Below are 15,073 nucleotides of genomic sequence, written 5' to 3'. Positions count from 1 at the left end.
AGACATTTCTCTGAAGACGATATATACAGATGGTCAGCAAGCACATGAAAAAATATTTAACATCATTATTCATAGAGAAATAATTCATAATCACAATGAGGTACCACTTCATACCCATGAGGATGGTTATAATCACAAAAACAAAAAATAAGTGCTAGCAAGAACCTAGAGAAACTGTAACACTTGTACATTGCTGTTGGTAATGTAAGATGGTTCAGATGTTGTAGAAATAGTTTGGTGATTTCGCAACAAGTTAAACATAGAATTAGCACATAACCGATCAATTTGATGCTGAAACAAACACTTGTACAGGAATGCTCACAGCAACGTGTTCATATTCATAGCAAACACTATTCATAGCAAACACTATTCATAGCAAAAGAGTGGAAAACACCCAAATGCCCATCAGTAGATGAATAAACAAATTGAAACATATACACGAATAATGTTGAGTAACATGCCACAAAAAGAAATGAAGAACTGATACATGCTACAGTGTGGATGAACCTTGAAGACATAATGCTAAGTGAAAGAAGTGGGACACAAAAAAGTCACATGTTGTATGGTTCCATTTACATGAAATACCAATAGGTAAATCCAGGGAAACAGAAAGCAGATTGATGGTTGCCAGGGATTGGGGGAGGACGGAATACAGAGCAACTGCTTAATAGGTACAGGGTTCCCTTCAGGGAGAGAAAAATATTTTGAAACAAGACAGAGGTGGTGATAGCACCATATTATGAATATTTAAATTCCACTTAATTGTTTACTTTAAAATGACTAATTGTGTGTTCTATGAATTTCACCTCAATTAAACAAAATTATTTCAATTATTTAAAATAATTAATTTTAAATGTAATTTAAACAAAAAAAGGCAGACACAAAAGAATACATACTGCATGATTCCATTTCAGAACAGGCTTTACCCTGGAGTGACTGGAAGGGGCAGAAGGGGCCTTCTAGAGGGTTGCAAATGTTCTGTTTCCTGATCTGGGTGCTGCTTCACTGTGAAAAATTCAAGGAGCTGTCCCCTTACCATGAATCTGTATGCTTTTCTCTATGTATACCACACTTCAATAAAAAGTTTTGAAACTATAATGTAAATTTTTTAAAATAAAATATTAACTGCAAATTTATAAAAAAGTTACCATTGTTGGGTTACAGGACCTAAAAGATCTCTCTGTATCATTTCTTACAACTGCATGTGAATCTACAATTATCTCAAAATTAAAACTTCAAAACAAAATCAAAAAGATGAAAATTTCCAGGTTCTTCCTCCCAAAGACTCTGAGTTAGGTCATGTGAGGTGAAGACAGGGACTCTACATTGCACTTGCACAAGCTACCTCAAGGGATTCTGATCCGCTGGACCCTGGCCCTCACCTTGAGAAATTCTAACCTAAATGAACCTCACAAGCTGCTTAACTTCACTCTCTCCTTGAACCCCACCTTGAGGAGGCTTGTAAAGGCATCTATCAGCAGCAGCACAGAAGAGGTAGAGAGTAAGAAAGCACAATGAGCCATGAGAGGCTACCAAAGATAACCACTCCAGGAGCTGGGATTCAACTTTTGCTAGAAAAAAAAAATTAGATGAACTGGAAAAAAATAATAAAACGTGAGAGAGTCCCTGGCAAAAAGGACATACAAAGGTTTCCAGATAATCATCACAGATACTACCACAAATATTACGCACAAATCATTGATTTTTCTTTGTGTGTTTTCTGTTAAGAAGTAGTGGAATCAAGATAATACAACTGATGTTGGAAGCTAAATATCCTTTAGGAGGTTAGCAAGACAAAGTTTGGAAATCGGTAATATGCTTGTACTTATGGTCATTTCTGGTACATTCTTCACCACAAGCACTGAAAATAATATTTTACTTCTGGGACTGGAAGTAAATAAAGGAACAATTTAGTTCAAGCTTAGTCAGGTCACAGAGTATTTTGATTTGCTTTAGCTCCAGTTCAAATTCTTTGGAGTGATATACTTTGGTCCTGGTTCAAACTGCTTTAATGGGAAATTTTTTGAAAAGTCTTTAGTTTGATTTGAAGTTCATTTGCAAAATAATAAGTTAATACTTTACTCCAATTCCAATTTTAAAAAAGCAAATCAAAGTTCATTCCAGTCTTACTCTTACTTTTGGTAGGAATCTCTGTTGCAACAATTTGCAACCTCTAGAGCAATAAACTGATGCCAATCAAATCATCAGTTCATTTTTTCAGCCCTTCCAACAAGAAAAAAGTTGGCATAAGTGTCCAAGCCTTATTTTCAGCTGTACCTTAAGCTGAAATATAGTCTTGTTTACACAGCTTCCTATACTCAAAAGGGACAGCTGTCACTCAGCCCTGGCATACTGCAACCCTGAGAGAATGCATGCTCCATATGGCCAGTTCTCTCTTTTTTTCAGAAATTAGAAATCCAGATTTTTATGAGTCTCTTGGTTTTCAAATGTTGGCAACAAATTCCAATTTTTAAGAACTAGTCTATGGGCCAATCAACACACATCTGTAAACTGTCTCTTCTGCAACCTCTGGCCTACATCGCTTTGTAAAGGTTAATAAGGTCTCCTATTTCTCCAGATGCAAACTCTGAGCTTTGCTTAAGTCTTCAGTTTTCCACACAATACAGATTTCAGGCAAAGCAGCTCTCTGACACAAATGTCAGTCCTAATATCAAATCATGATTTCATTCTCATGCTTAGTTAAATATTTAAAATACTGAATATTCTTACTTCCTGCCAATTAAACAAGAACGATAAATAAAGCAAGCCATTTAATCTGTGCTGTAGACTAACTACCGTGTGTCAACACACTTTACTAACAGCCAGGTTGGTGGTCAGAAAAGCCACGTATCTTCTGACTATGACAATTAGAATTTGTAATACTTTTTTGCTTCTCCAAAACAAGTCAGATAAGTTTTCTACCCAGAATCCACAAGAAGAATGATGAAATATGATCTTTTTCTCAAGACTACCATGATCACCATTCGTATAGACAACTTCACCTGCAATTTCATCCAATGGTGAACTGCCATTATCAAAATGATAAGAAAAAACAGAGCATTCTCTTTGGAGTTAGTAACTTGGAGCAAAACAAACAAACCAAGAAAACCCAAACACATAAAATGTATACAGTTACATGAGAGGGGGGAATATCAATGTTGAGGTAACATGCAAAAAAATGACAAAGGATAATCAGGTAAAATAAAGGATAGTGAGAATCTTCTATCTATAAATTAGACACCAGATTTTTTGTAAAAGTTGGCTCTTAGGTTCTTGGTGATAGCTAAAGTGATTTTAAATTCAAGGCAATAGGCATTTGAAATTAAACAAGTAGTAAATTTTGAAGAAATTATGGCATTCAGGTGGACAATATTTACAAGAAAAAAATTTCCTAGGTAAACAGAGAAACAGCAACGAGGTAACCAACCTAGCAGTCTGCTCAAGTATCTGTCCGTGAAGGTCACATGAGCTCACCCAGGCCTTGCCTTTCCACCTTCCTCCCCAGCTCTGCCACTTCGCCATTTCTCTGCACCTCTCTTAGGTTACAGGGAATGTACTTGAAGAGTGTAAATCTACCAGTTATAATGCCCTTGTCTAGTTCTGAAATGAAGAGGATGAAACTACACTAAAACTTTTTTTACTATTAGTAAATTCTACTTAACTGTGTTAGCCTTGTTTTCCATGGCTGACTAATTGCAGAATGTGGACAGTAACAGAGACCTGCAATGTAGAAATCACAAGAAGAGCATGGGTTCCTCCTAATGTTTAGTACAATGTTAACTTAAAAAGCTGAATTTTCACAATTGGAGCTAATTGGAAGTCATGGTATCTGTTATCACTGGACAACAGAAAACAAGGTCAGAAAGAAGCTAGACAGATCATCCAACTTAACATCCAGTTTGCAAGTAGTTGATTACCACAGCTTAAAAGATCTCCAGGGAAGTTGTAGCCACGTGATAGGAACATGTTCCGTCCAAGAGGGGGATTCACCATTATAAATAATCTTAGTTTGTGTATAGAAACCATTAGCTATTTGCAAGTCCATTTTCAGGTCACTGAAGAAGAAGCCCAGAAAGCCTATTTTCATCCATGTGCTGAAAACAAAGGGATTACTTCTGCAGTGGTGCTGCCCGTTCTTAAGAGTTAGTCTCTAAAACAGGGTCATAGAGTAACACTGTCACCCAAATATTAGTTATGAACAATTAAAATATGATTTACTGAGATACATACTATTGTTTACATTTAGGTTTTTAGCTGAATAATATCACACTAATGAAGACTGGAAAGTTTAAGAATTAATGGACTCTAACCAATAGATTCCAGCAGAGTTAGTCAGAAAACATTTTCACTAGGCCCAAATGAAGTATCTTTCATTCATTAATACAGAACCACAGGGCATACTTAGACATCAGAGGCTCAATTATCTAAAAAGAGCTCCTAGGGAAACTAAAAACTTTCCATTTTCATTCTGTAACTGCTCCTTAATGACAGAAAGTATTCTTTCTTTTCTGGCATTCTCTCTTTTCTGTCTACCTCAGGACATATTTACAGATGCACTGGCTGCTTTACAGACATGCTAAAAGTTCGTGCCGTGGTTGATCAAAGTAGAAATGCCTGAGGAAATTACTCAACTCAGACAGCCCGGAATTGTATCTAGCCAAATAGTTACAGTGTTCCACTTTTAACATGTGTTAAAGTAATATTTTAGCCATCCTGGATATAAGTTGAGAGAACATTTGTTTGCATCACACTCTGTGAATACTTGAGTCAAATATAGTATGTTGAATACCCAATTTTAGTATTTGTGACAGTTCATTCTTTTAACTGTTCAATTACACACACACAAAAAAAAAAACATACTTTATGTTAAAAAAAAAAAAAACCTAACACACAACAGCATCTGTATTAGGAACTAAGATTTTTTAATGATCTTCTTGAAGTGTCCAAACTTTTTGGAAATGTCAGAATAAATGCAACTAATATTGCTGTTTGTTTTAGAGCATTTGCTGACCTGGCATACAATACTCTATCAAAAAAAAACAGGAACACGTTTTTATTATTAAAAGTATTTTAATAAAAAAAGAGCACTGCCTACCTGTATTCACCTCCTTTCTATTACTAATCTGCCTAATTTTCAAATAAATACATAATATCATTAAGCATAAAAATGACATCACAGCAGTTTATTTTCATGGGTTTTTTTTATAAAATTGAAAGCCACAGAATTGCAAAGAGTTTCTTGTCAAACGTAACACAATCTCTACAATAAAATATTGGCGTCCACAGACTTGCACATCTGAAATAGTTTTAAACTGTGTTTTAGTTGGATTCTCTACGATGTCCAGGAAGACATTAGCACACATGGTACCTGAAATTGTCCTTTCCACATGAGCTACAATAGAAAAGAAAAATGTAGCTGTTTCTCTAGTAAAGCCAAATTTGGCATCCACTTATACTTCCCTTCAACCTAAATAATTACACCTTTTAACCATGTTGACAATAATATAGAAATATCACTCAAAAAGAACCTAACAGACCACGGAATTATAATGACATAAATCATCCTTCTATCAAATGTGAGTGAGGACGTGGTCAGAAATGGAGGGGAGAGAAGGGTATTACTAACTTAGAAGAAGTAACTTATAACAATGCTTTTTATTTCAGACTTCCAACCCACTAGAAAATGTTAACATCTGCACACACTCCAAAAGAGGAAAATATAAATAAGTTCCCCACTCTGAATTTTCTGAGAAGCCTCTGAAGTGTTATAGCGTCGATGCCCTATGTTAAATGCACGTCAAGAGCTATCAGAAAATGCATATACCAGTAAGAGGCTGGACCCCAAGTGAGAATGACTGCCAGGAAAAGCTCCCTGGTAGTGGGAATGGCCAAAGAACTTTGTCAACTGGGATGCCTAGGATTCAATTTTAAGCTGTTTGTTCTGCTACAGTGAGATGCAATCCTTCATTATTCTAACTCTTAGGTAGTCTGATATACACATAAAAATTAGATGACAGGAAGACAAAGAGAATGAATGAAAAAAATTAATGTTTTATTTTGCTTTGGAGCAAGATTTAGGATATGATCTCAATGAGATTCCTAAAAATCATGTAACTTAAGTTTCTTCCTCATTCTTTTCCAAATTTGGCATAAATGCCCACATTTGAGAGATAGACAAAAACTTCAAATCAAAGGCTGTCTTTCAGTTGACCTTCATGGTATCAGCCTGTGATTTTGCTGAACACAGAAAAATCTTCTTAGCCTAGCCCTTCATTACCAAAAGCAAGAAAACAAAAACAGATTTTAGATTATAAAATTGATGCTTCAAATGATACAGATTCAAACACACACACACACACACACATACACACAATGATTCAATAATTACAACACTATAAATCCCAAGGGCCAATGAATCTAATATCTCTATTAATTTTGAACAAAAAGACATTTTAGGCTCAATCCAAAAGTCTAAATTGCTGCCACATAACCAAAACACAGAATTACCACCAACTCCACCACACTAGCAAACGTAGCTTTAAGCAGCACAAAACTGAATCCTAAACTGTAGAATATTCTTGGAGAGTAGTAACTCCCACAGTGGAATAGGGGCTCATATATAAAGCTACAAGCTCCTTAGGAACTGCTAAGTCTGCTCTTGGACTGTATCTTCTACCAGATTCAGCCAAGATGAATTCATCTAGTAAGGTCCACACAACTCATCAAGAAATGGCTGGAAAAGGGTAAAAATGTTTCCAGGTCCCCATCAGTACGAAGCTCTGTGCTGTTAAAACATAACAAGCACTGTATTTGAGTGTTTAAAGCCAGGTCAAAAGCTAACATACAGAGGCAGGAGGGTACAGCTCAATGGTTGAGCTAACGCTTAGCATGCATGAGGTCCTGTATTCAAAAGCTAATATACAGCTTTGATGCAGCGTAAAAATCTAGAATGTGATCATTGATTCCATTTTCTTTTTATTCTAAAAAAAAAAAATTAAAAGGAAAAAAAAAAAAACACTGCTTTTCCATTAAGCAGGTACTTCTGTGCTGGAGGGCACGTTTCATCTCTAGAGTCTTAGAAAAAGAACAGATGCACCTAACGTGTGAACACAGACAGTAAGTTGCAAGTTGCCCCTTAGCACTAAAGGCAAGAACCAGCGTCAGTACTCAAAAAACAGTGGTTTAGAAAGAGTGTAACTTACTTTTACTGTCCCAGAGGCTAACTGGGCTCTGTCTGGTGCTTCTTTGTCTGCACTTGGCCACCCACAGCCTGTCTTCTAATTAAATCAATGCTCTAAGCAGCAGAGCAAGCAAACAAGTGGCCTCCCATCTGCGTACAGATCTTCAGGACACATTTCCCTTGGTCAGAAGGTGGAAACTCTTGGGAGAGGTGTTTTTCTCTGCCTCTTCACAAGAAGAACATGGACACTTGGCTGGATGCAACTCCATGAAGTGTAACTGTGTGTGTACACCTCAAAAAATAAAACAAAAAATGCAGAGAAACATAAAGACTCTATAAACAGCTGGAACACACAGAAATACTGAAGCACCACTGGAAACACTGCTAAACAGACAGCAAAATAGGGTCTTTGACTGAAATAATCAATGACACCAAGTTGGATTAAAAAAAGGGGGGGGGAGCATCAGAAGTCAAAATCCAAATTTCATGCTATGAAAACATTTTAAGTACTGCAGAGGAAAGAAGGTAAAACTCCTTCCATCACATACACAAAAACAGGACCTCCCCTGCCATTACAGAGAATAAAAGATATTACCAATGGAAGAGAAAATGAGACTTTCAAGGGTAGTAGATCTAAAACTGGACTCCTCAGGCTCATGGTTAACGGGCCCTTGTGTATCTGTGAGCTAAATGCAACTGGTGGTCTTTCCAATGTGTTCAGCCCTATCGGGGAGGGAAGAGGAGGAAGAACCCACTGAAATAACTCACTAACCCACTGAAATACTCAGCCACCCTCTGCTTAGGAAAAGATTATTTCTGCAAAGCAAAAAATGTGCAGGAGGGAGATGCTCACCTACTTAAATAATTCTTAACCTCTCAAATAAACATAAACGACTATAAAGCAGATGCCTCCAACTTTTTTGCAACAAAAACCCAACACAGAAGTGAGGTAGGGAGCAGGTGTGGTTCGGCAGCTACTTACAAAGAAACCCCACAAGCGACTTGCTACAGGCTTGATGAGAGAAAGAGGGTCGTATCAGATCTTACCAGTGTTCCCTTTCATCCTAGATACACCCCTAACCCAGCAGCAAGCCACACCATCTTCATGACCACTCATGAGCATCTCAAGGACTGGCAGGCCTTAGATGCTCTCCCACCCGCTGAGGCACACAAGCAATTCCAGCCAGAAGTACACAGCCAAGGGAATGGGGTGTGGCCTAATCCCGTAGCTGCACAGAGGCCTCAGCTGGGGTCCACCAACAACTGACTACCCAACAGTGATGACATCTGGAGATCCTTGCGTCACAGAAATGCACACAGAGCTGGCTCTACACTTTAAGGTGTAGAGGTCAGATAAATGCATAATAATATTATATTAATAATAAAACTATACAATATTGCAAATACCTACTTTTTGTCTCTCACAATCCAAACTATTAGCCATCTGGATAAGAAGTTACTTCTTAAAGGATTTTCCTAGAGTTGATAAGCAAGCACTATATTGGATTCGATAGAGATCCAAAACAATGAACCGTTTTTAGCAGACAAATATAAAAACTTGTGCCCAGTATAATCTGCTCTTTAGATGCTAAGGCATTTGGACAACAAATTAGTTTCAACCATGAATTACCACCTCTCCTGACCACAGGAAGACTTAAAGAATGACTCAAGTCAAGAGAAGAACTGCAGGGTCCACTTAGAATAACATAAGTTCAATGAAACATTTTTAACAAAGGAGCCTGTGCAATTTGCCTCTTACTATATGAAATTTTAAAAGCTATATCTAATCACTATTTTTAATGCAGAGTATTCTACCTACCAAAATAATCAGTTTCCAAAATGAATTAAACAAAACCTCTCAAGGACACACTGAGATCTGCAAAATCCCAGCCAGATTCATCAGTTTCCTCATACAAGACTACAAATAATCTCTCAAGTTTGTCATTCATATTTCACCTAGTATTCCTTATTAGAACTTTTTAAACCAGGTCTTGGGACTTATTAAAAAAAAAAATACTGCTGTGTGAAGGGAGCTTCAGTATTTTATGAGTTCATCTTCTATCAGAATTTATACATCTTTAGCGGGGGCATCGTGACTCACCCAGAGTCCAATCCCCTCACAGAAGAAATTCATATTAAAAGCCACTCATGTGAAATGTACATTATGGTCTAGAATTTAAAATCCACCATCGCTGCCTGAACCAAAACTATTTCAAAGGCAGCCATGAAAGCAACCGTCTTTCAAATGGATAGCCCTGGATATGAAGACCAGATGGTGTCACAGATTTGTCTTCTCTACTCTGAGAAGATAAATCACCTACATCATCAAAATATGATCGATTTCCTTCCCCACATTTTGAAGATAAACAAAATGCACTTTGGCATCATCTCACCCATTTCCACACTGCAGAACCTCTCATACAGTAGTGGCCACCTTCCCTCCCAAAACCCTGAAGGGAGAAGCTAGTCAGTTCCTGCTAATAGGCAGGAACGTATGCACTAGCGCACCTCCCCTTCCACCAGCCACCCCTTATTTAAATGAAGGGAAACATCCCCTCTGGTGTTCAGAAGTCATAGTCTTAGGATAACACAACTTCTCTGTCCTGGTAGATGAGAAAAATGGAACCACACAAGGTAACGGGTTTCCAAGAAAAGCCCAAAAATGATTTGTCTAGGTGCCCTGCATAATTTATAGAGGCCACCAAAACACATATTTTTTTTAATTATAAATTTTATTTTCTTTCACCTTGTCTCTTCCTCTTCTGTGGCATCAACTTGAGGTCAGAGTATTTTTTCACTATTTGGGTAAGTGCAAATTTTCACATTTTTCAAAATACAAGGCTAGATATACCTTATAGCCAATAAGCACCATTAAACTATTTCAGTCGTTTCAATCCACAGTTGGTAACGTGCTCGAGAAATTCACACCAATTTTAGTTATCTGCCTAAGTAGTAATGTAACAAGCATGTCTAAAATGTACAGTTTTTAAAGTCAAAAAGTATATCACGAAGCCAAAAAACTAAAGTATGATGACTGTCCATATCTCTTAATAATTAGGATAGAACTTATTTCTACTAAATAGATTGATCAAAACTGAAGGTAAGTGGTTAGTCAAATTAAACATAACACAGTATAAACTGAACTCTCTGGGACTTTCCAGTTGGCTGAAAGGACTTCATATTGTTACTTATACTTCTCTAAGAACAGAAGACATAAGAATCCAACTTTTATGTATCTTTCCATTGGCCCAAACTATTATAATATCTCTTCAATTAAACTCTTTATTTGAAAACGTCACCCTGTTTAAAGGTGATGAATCACAAGTATACAAGGTGACAACTTATGCAAGGTGACTGACGGGGGCAGTATAAGCATGACTTCCAACATAATTCTTAAGATTCAGGAAAATGCTTCCTTAGTGTAGCCTTAACCAGTTAAACTACTAACATATATCTCAAAGATTCTATATAGAAATGAATTTTTAAAGACAACTCACTGAAATTTTTCCCAAAATGTAATAGTGAAAGAGGGGAAAGTACACTAAACTCATTCAGGCCACATAACACAGTCCACTCAAAAAACATTTTTTTTGTTTAAAAAAAAAAAAGATGTACTCTCTCCTCACGACTACAACAAAACCACAACTGACTGTGAAACAATCATCAAAAATTAAAAAGACTGGAACCTAGAAAAAAGATCTTCTTCAACTGGAAACATGAAGAGGGAACCACAGAAGGAAGGTAGGGGGGTGGGTTCACAATATAATCAGGCCCCATACCACCCGGGTGAGTGACCAACAAGCTGAAGAACAGTTAAGTCGCAGAGGCCCTCCCACAGGAGTGACAGCTCTAAGCCCCATGTCAGGCTCCCCAGCCCGGGGTTCCGGCACTGGGAGGAGGAGGAGACTCCAGGACATCTGGTTTTGAAGGCCAGTGGGGCTCAACTCCAGGAGCCCCACGGGACTGAGGGAAATAGAGAATTCTTTCTCTTGGGAAGCATACACAGAATCTCTCATGTGTCAGGTCCAAGGGCAGAGGCAGTGATTTCATAGGAGCTTGGAACAGGCCTGCCTGCTGGTTTTGGAAGGTCTCCTGGGGACATAAGGGACAGCTGAGGCTCACCCAGAGGACGTAAAAGCTGGTGGTAGACATTCTGGGAGTGTTCATCTACATGAGCTTTCCTGGAGGCTGCCATCTTGATTGGATCATTAGCACGAAGACCTAGCTCCACCCAACAGCCTGCAGGGAAGCCTCAGATCAAACAACATACTGGGTGGGAACACAGCCCCACCCATCAGCAGACCTCCTGAGCCAAAATGCCTCTAGACACAGCCCTACCCACCAGAGGTCCAGGACCAAGCCTCACGCAGCAGTGGGCAGGCACTGGCTCCTCCTGCCAGGAAACCTACATAAGCCTCGAGTTTAGCCTCATCCACCAGAGGGCAGATACCAGAAATAAGAAAACAACAATCCCAAAGCCTGTGGAAGGAATCCACAAACACAGGCCAGACTCTACACTGGGACTGGCTGGACCCTGGCCCTTGGGTGACAAAAGAGGAGTGTACTGCTGGGATGCATGGGAACAACTCCCAGAGGGCCACCTCTTCAAGGTTGAGAAATGTAACTAACATACGTAAAAATACAAATAGAAAGACAGACAATATGAGGTGGCAGACGAATATCTTCCAGGCCAAGCCACAAGATAAAATCCCAAAAGAAGAAATGTGATGAGGAGATAGGTAATTTATCTGAGAAAGAGTTTAAAGTTATGATGGCCAAGATGTTCAGAGAATTCAAGAGGAGTATAGATGCACAGAGCAAAGTTTTTAGCAAAGAGTTGGAAAATACAAAGAATATACAGAGTTAAAGAATAAAATCACTGAAATGAATAAAACACTAGAAGGAAACAAGAATAGACTAAATGAGGCAAAAGAACAGCTCAGTGAGCTAGAAGGCAGAATAGTGGAAATCACTATCGCAAAACAGAAAAAAGAAAAAATGAAAAGAAGTAAGGATAGTTTAAGAACTCTGGGACAACATAAAGTGCACTAATATTCACATTATAGGCATTCCGGAAAGAGAAAAGAGAGAGAACCTGAGAAAATTTTTGGAGAGGTAATAACTGAAAACTTCCCTAACAGTTACCCAAGTCCAGGAAGTGCAGAAAGTTCCACTCAGGATCAACCCAAAGAGGAACACATGAAGGCACAGTCATAACACTGACAAATGTTAAGGATAAGGAGAAAATATTAAAATTAGCAAGAGAAAAGCAACAAATAACATACAAGGGAACTCCCACAAGGTTATCAGCTGATTTTTCAGCAGAAATTCTCCAGGCCAGAAGAGAGTGGCATGATATATTTAAAGTGATGAGAGGGAAAAACTTACAACCAAGAATACTATCCAGCAAGGCTCTTCTTCAGATTTGATGGAGAAATCAAAAGCTTCATAGATAAACAAAAGCTAAAAGAATTCAGCACCACCAAGCCAGCTTTACAACAAATGTTAAAGGAACTTCTCTAGTCATCAAATCACAAGAAAAGAGAACAAAAAGAAGAAAGATGGGAAAAAAAAAAAAAAACCTACAAAAGATTGCTTTGGCAATTCGGGGTCTTTCATGGTTCCATATAAATTTTGGAATTGTTTGTTCTAGTTCTGTGAAGAATGTCATGAGTATTTTGAGGGGGTTTGCATCATTGGATCTGTAGATTGCTTTGGGTAGCATGGCCATTTTGATAATGTTAATTCTTCCAATCCAAGAACACAAGACATCTTTCCACTTCTCTGTATCGTCTTCAATTTCCTTTATCAATGTTTTACAGTTTCAGAGTATAGGTAACCTCCTTGGTTAAGCTTATTTCTAGGTATTTTGTTCTTTTTGATGCAATGGAAATGTTTATAGTCAGTTAAAAAATTCTGGTTTTTGAAGTGAAAAAAAAAGTGAATGAAGGGCTGCCAATGGCAAAATATCCTTCTTTTTTATGGGTGAATTGTATTGCACTGCATATATATGCTGCATCTTCTTTATCCATGCATCTATTGATGTGCAGTTATGATGCTTCCATATCTGGGCAGTTATAAATAATGTTGTTGTTAATAGCAGAGTGTATGTATCTTTTTTAATTAATTCTTATTTTGTGGTTGGCTTTATTCCTTTGATAACTATGTAAGTTTAAAAAGCTAAAGCTCTAAACATTCCTAGAAACAATGAACAGTATATATATGTAAATTTAAAAATATGTGCAGTATATTGTATATATGTATTTACATACAATATGTTGTATATGTTCAGTCCAATTGTAACAATTCTACCTAATAAAACTGAAAAATGAAAAAAAAAGTAAAAAAGAAAACCTTCATACCCACACTCTTAAAAAACACAGGTCATCATTCAAATCTATAAAGCTCATGTATTCATGTGTAACTCATTCCAGAATGTATTTTTAAATCATTTTAAGGTATACATAAGTAAGTTCTTTAAAAGTAGGATTGACTCATCATAGGAAAAAATGTAGTGAAAAATTCAGCATGATATAAGTAGGACTTGAGAAAATTAAAGTTCTTCTAAGATGAAAAGAAAAAGGAAAACTTAATTTTACTCAATTATGTATTCACAGTTGCTATTATGGTATATACCCCAGTTATTCATTAACCTTCCTCCCCCAGACCCACAATGACTCCATGCACCTGTAACCTCAGAACATCATCTTCTGCACAAAGATGAATAATTTGTAATTAACAATTGAATTAAGTTAGATGAAGCTTCCTAGTGTGTGTTTTGAGTAAAGGTAAGATTTGGTGATAAGCACATCAGTCTTCCTTCCATCACTTTTCTCCTTTTATCCATAACATATAATTAACCTTTCTTTGACATTGTAAAACTTGTCATTAATAGTTACCATAAATATTCACCTCATATATATCATTTCCAAAGCACCTCACATAGGAATAATTGCTAACAGTTATGGGGTGCTTACTACATGCAACACACTATTCTAAGTGATTATCATATTTTAACTCAGTTCATCTTCACAACACTATAAAGTAGGAATTATTATCCCCATATTATAAGTGGGTAAATTAAGTCAAGGAGAGCTGTGAGGTGCCCAGGGACTCATAGCTGATGACTAGTAAAGCTGGTATAAGATACATTCGTCTCAACAGGAGAAGACCACATAACCCCAGGTCAGATGCCTCAGAGACCAAATCACAATGGAACTGGTGCCCACCATATTCGTCTACCCTCCCCCGTTACATACACTAGGACCACGCTTAACATGTTAACGAGAGAGAGTAAAATCTACAAAGCATGATCAAAAGTGCAGCTCCACAATTAAGCAGGAGAATACACAGAAAACATGGCTAGGACTTTTGGTAAATTCCTGGGCAATCTTCACAAGGAGAAGCAAAGCCTGGCACGTCAGGGTGAGGGCCACCATCCAGTCATCTTGGAACAGTCTACTCTATCACCTCCTCCCTCAAATTCATCACTGTTTTATCTTCATGTCTTATTTGATTCCCCTAGTAATTTTCTCAAGCAAAAAAAAAAAAGTATTTGCTCACTGCAGTCCTCTAAACTGACTTGCACAAATCTTCATTCTCTAAGTTTGAGCAGCAGAAGTCGGTCTTCTGAATCCCTCAACGTCCCCTGGACAAACTCATCCTCAGGGTTCCAGATTAAGAGAACTCAGAGAGCCTCACACTGGAGTACAAAGAATCACAGAGAACTTGAGAGCCTCCTCACTGAGGCCCTCAGTGTCTGCAGCTGACTGGAGACCAGCCTAACAATCACACTGGCCAAGACACACCTCCCGGAACACAGCTTATGTATACTTTAAAACGATATCCAGCTGCTCAGTTTGTCAGGAAATGTCCCCCTGCACTTTGGACACA

General features: G+C 37.7%; 1 protein-coding gene across 6 annotated transcripts in view; it reads right to left on the bottom strand.

The window, feature by feature from the left end:
- The window catches only part of TASP1 (taspase 1), a 261,474-nt gene that overhangs the window by 232,083 nt on the left and 14,318 nt on the right, over positions 1-15,073 (bottom strand). The window contains exon 1 of one of the 6 annotated variants that reach the window (XM_032461814.1): positions 7,203-7,355. The exons of the other annotated variants lie outside the window; for them this stretch is intronic. The gene's annotated coding sequence lies outside the window, so the exon portion shown is untranslated. Of the gene's footprint in view, positions 1-7,202; positions 7,356-15,073 lie in introns of those variants that run through there. 6 annotated transcript variants of the gene reach the window in all.

Source organism: Camelus ferus, chromosome 19 (assembly GCF_009834535.1).
Source record: "Camelus ferus isolate YT-003-E chromosome 19, BCGSAC_Cfer_1.0, whole genome shotgun sequence".
Taxonomy (NCBI): domain Eukaryota; kingdom Metazoa; phylum Chordata; class Mammalia; order Artiodactyla; family Camelidae; genus Camelus; species Camelus ferus.
Note: the sequence above shows the minus strand (reverse complement) of the source record. Positions and strands in the feature narration are given on the sequence as shown.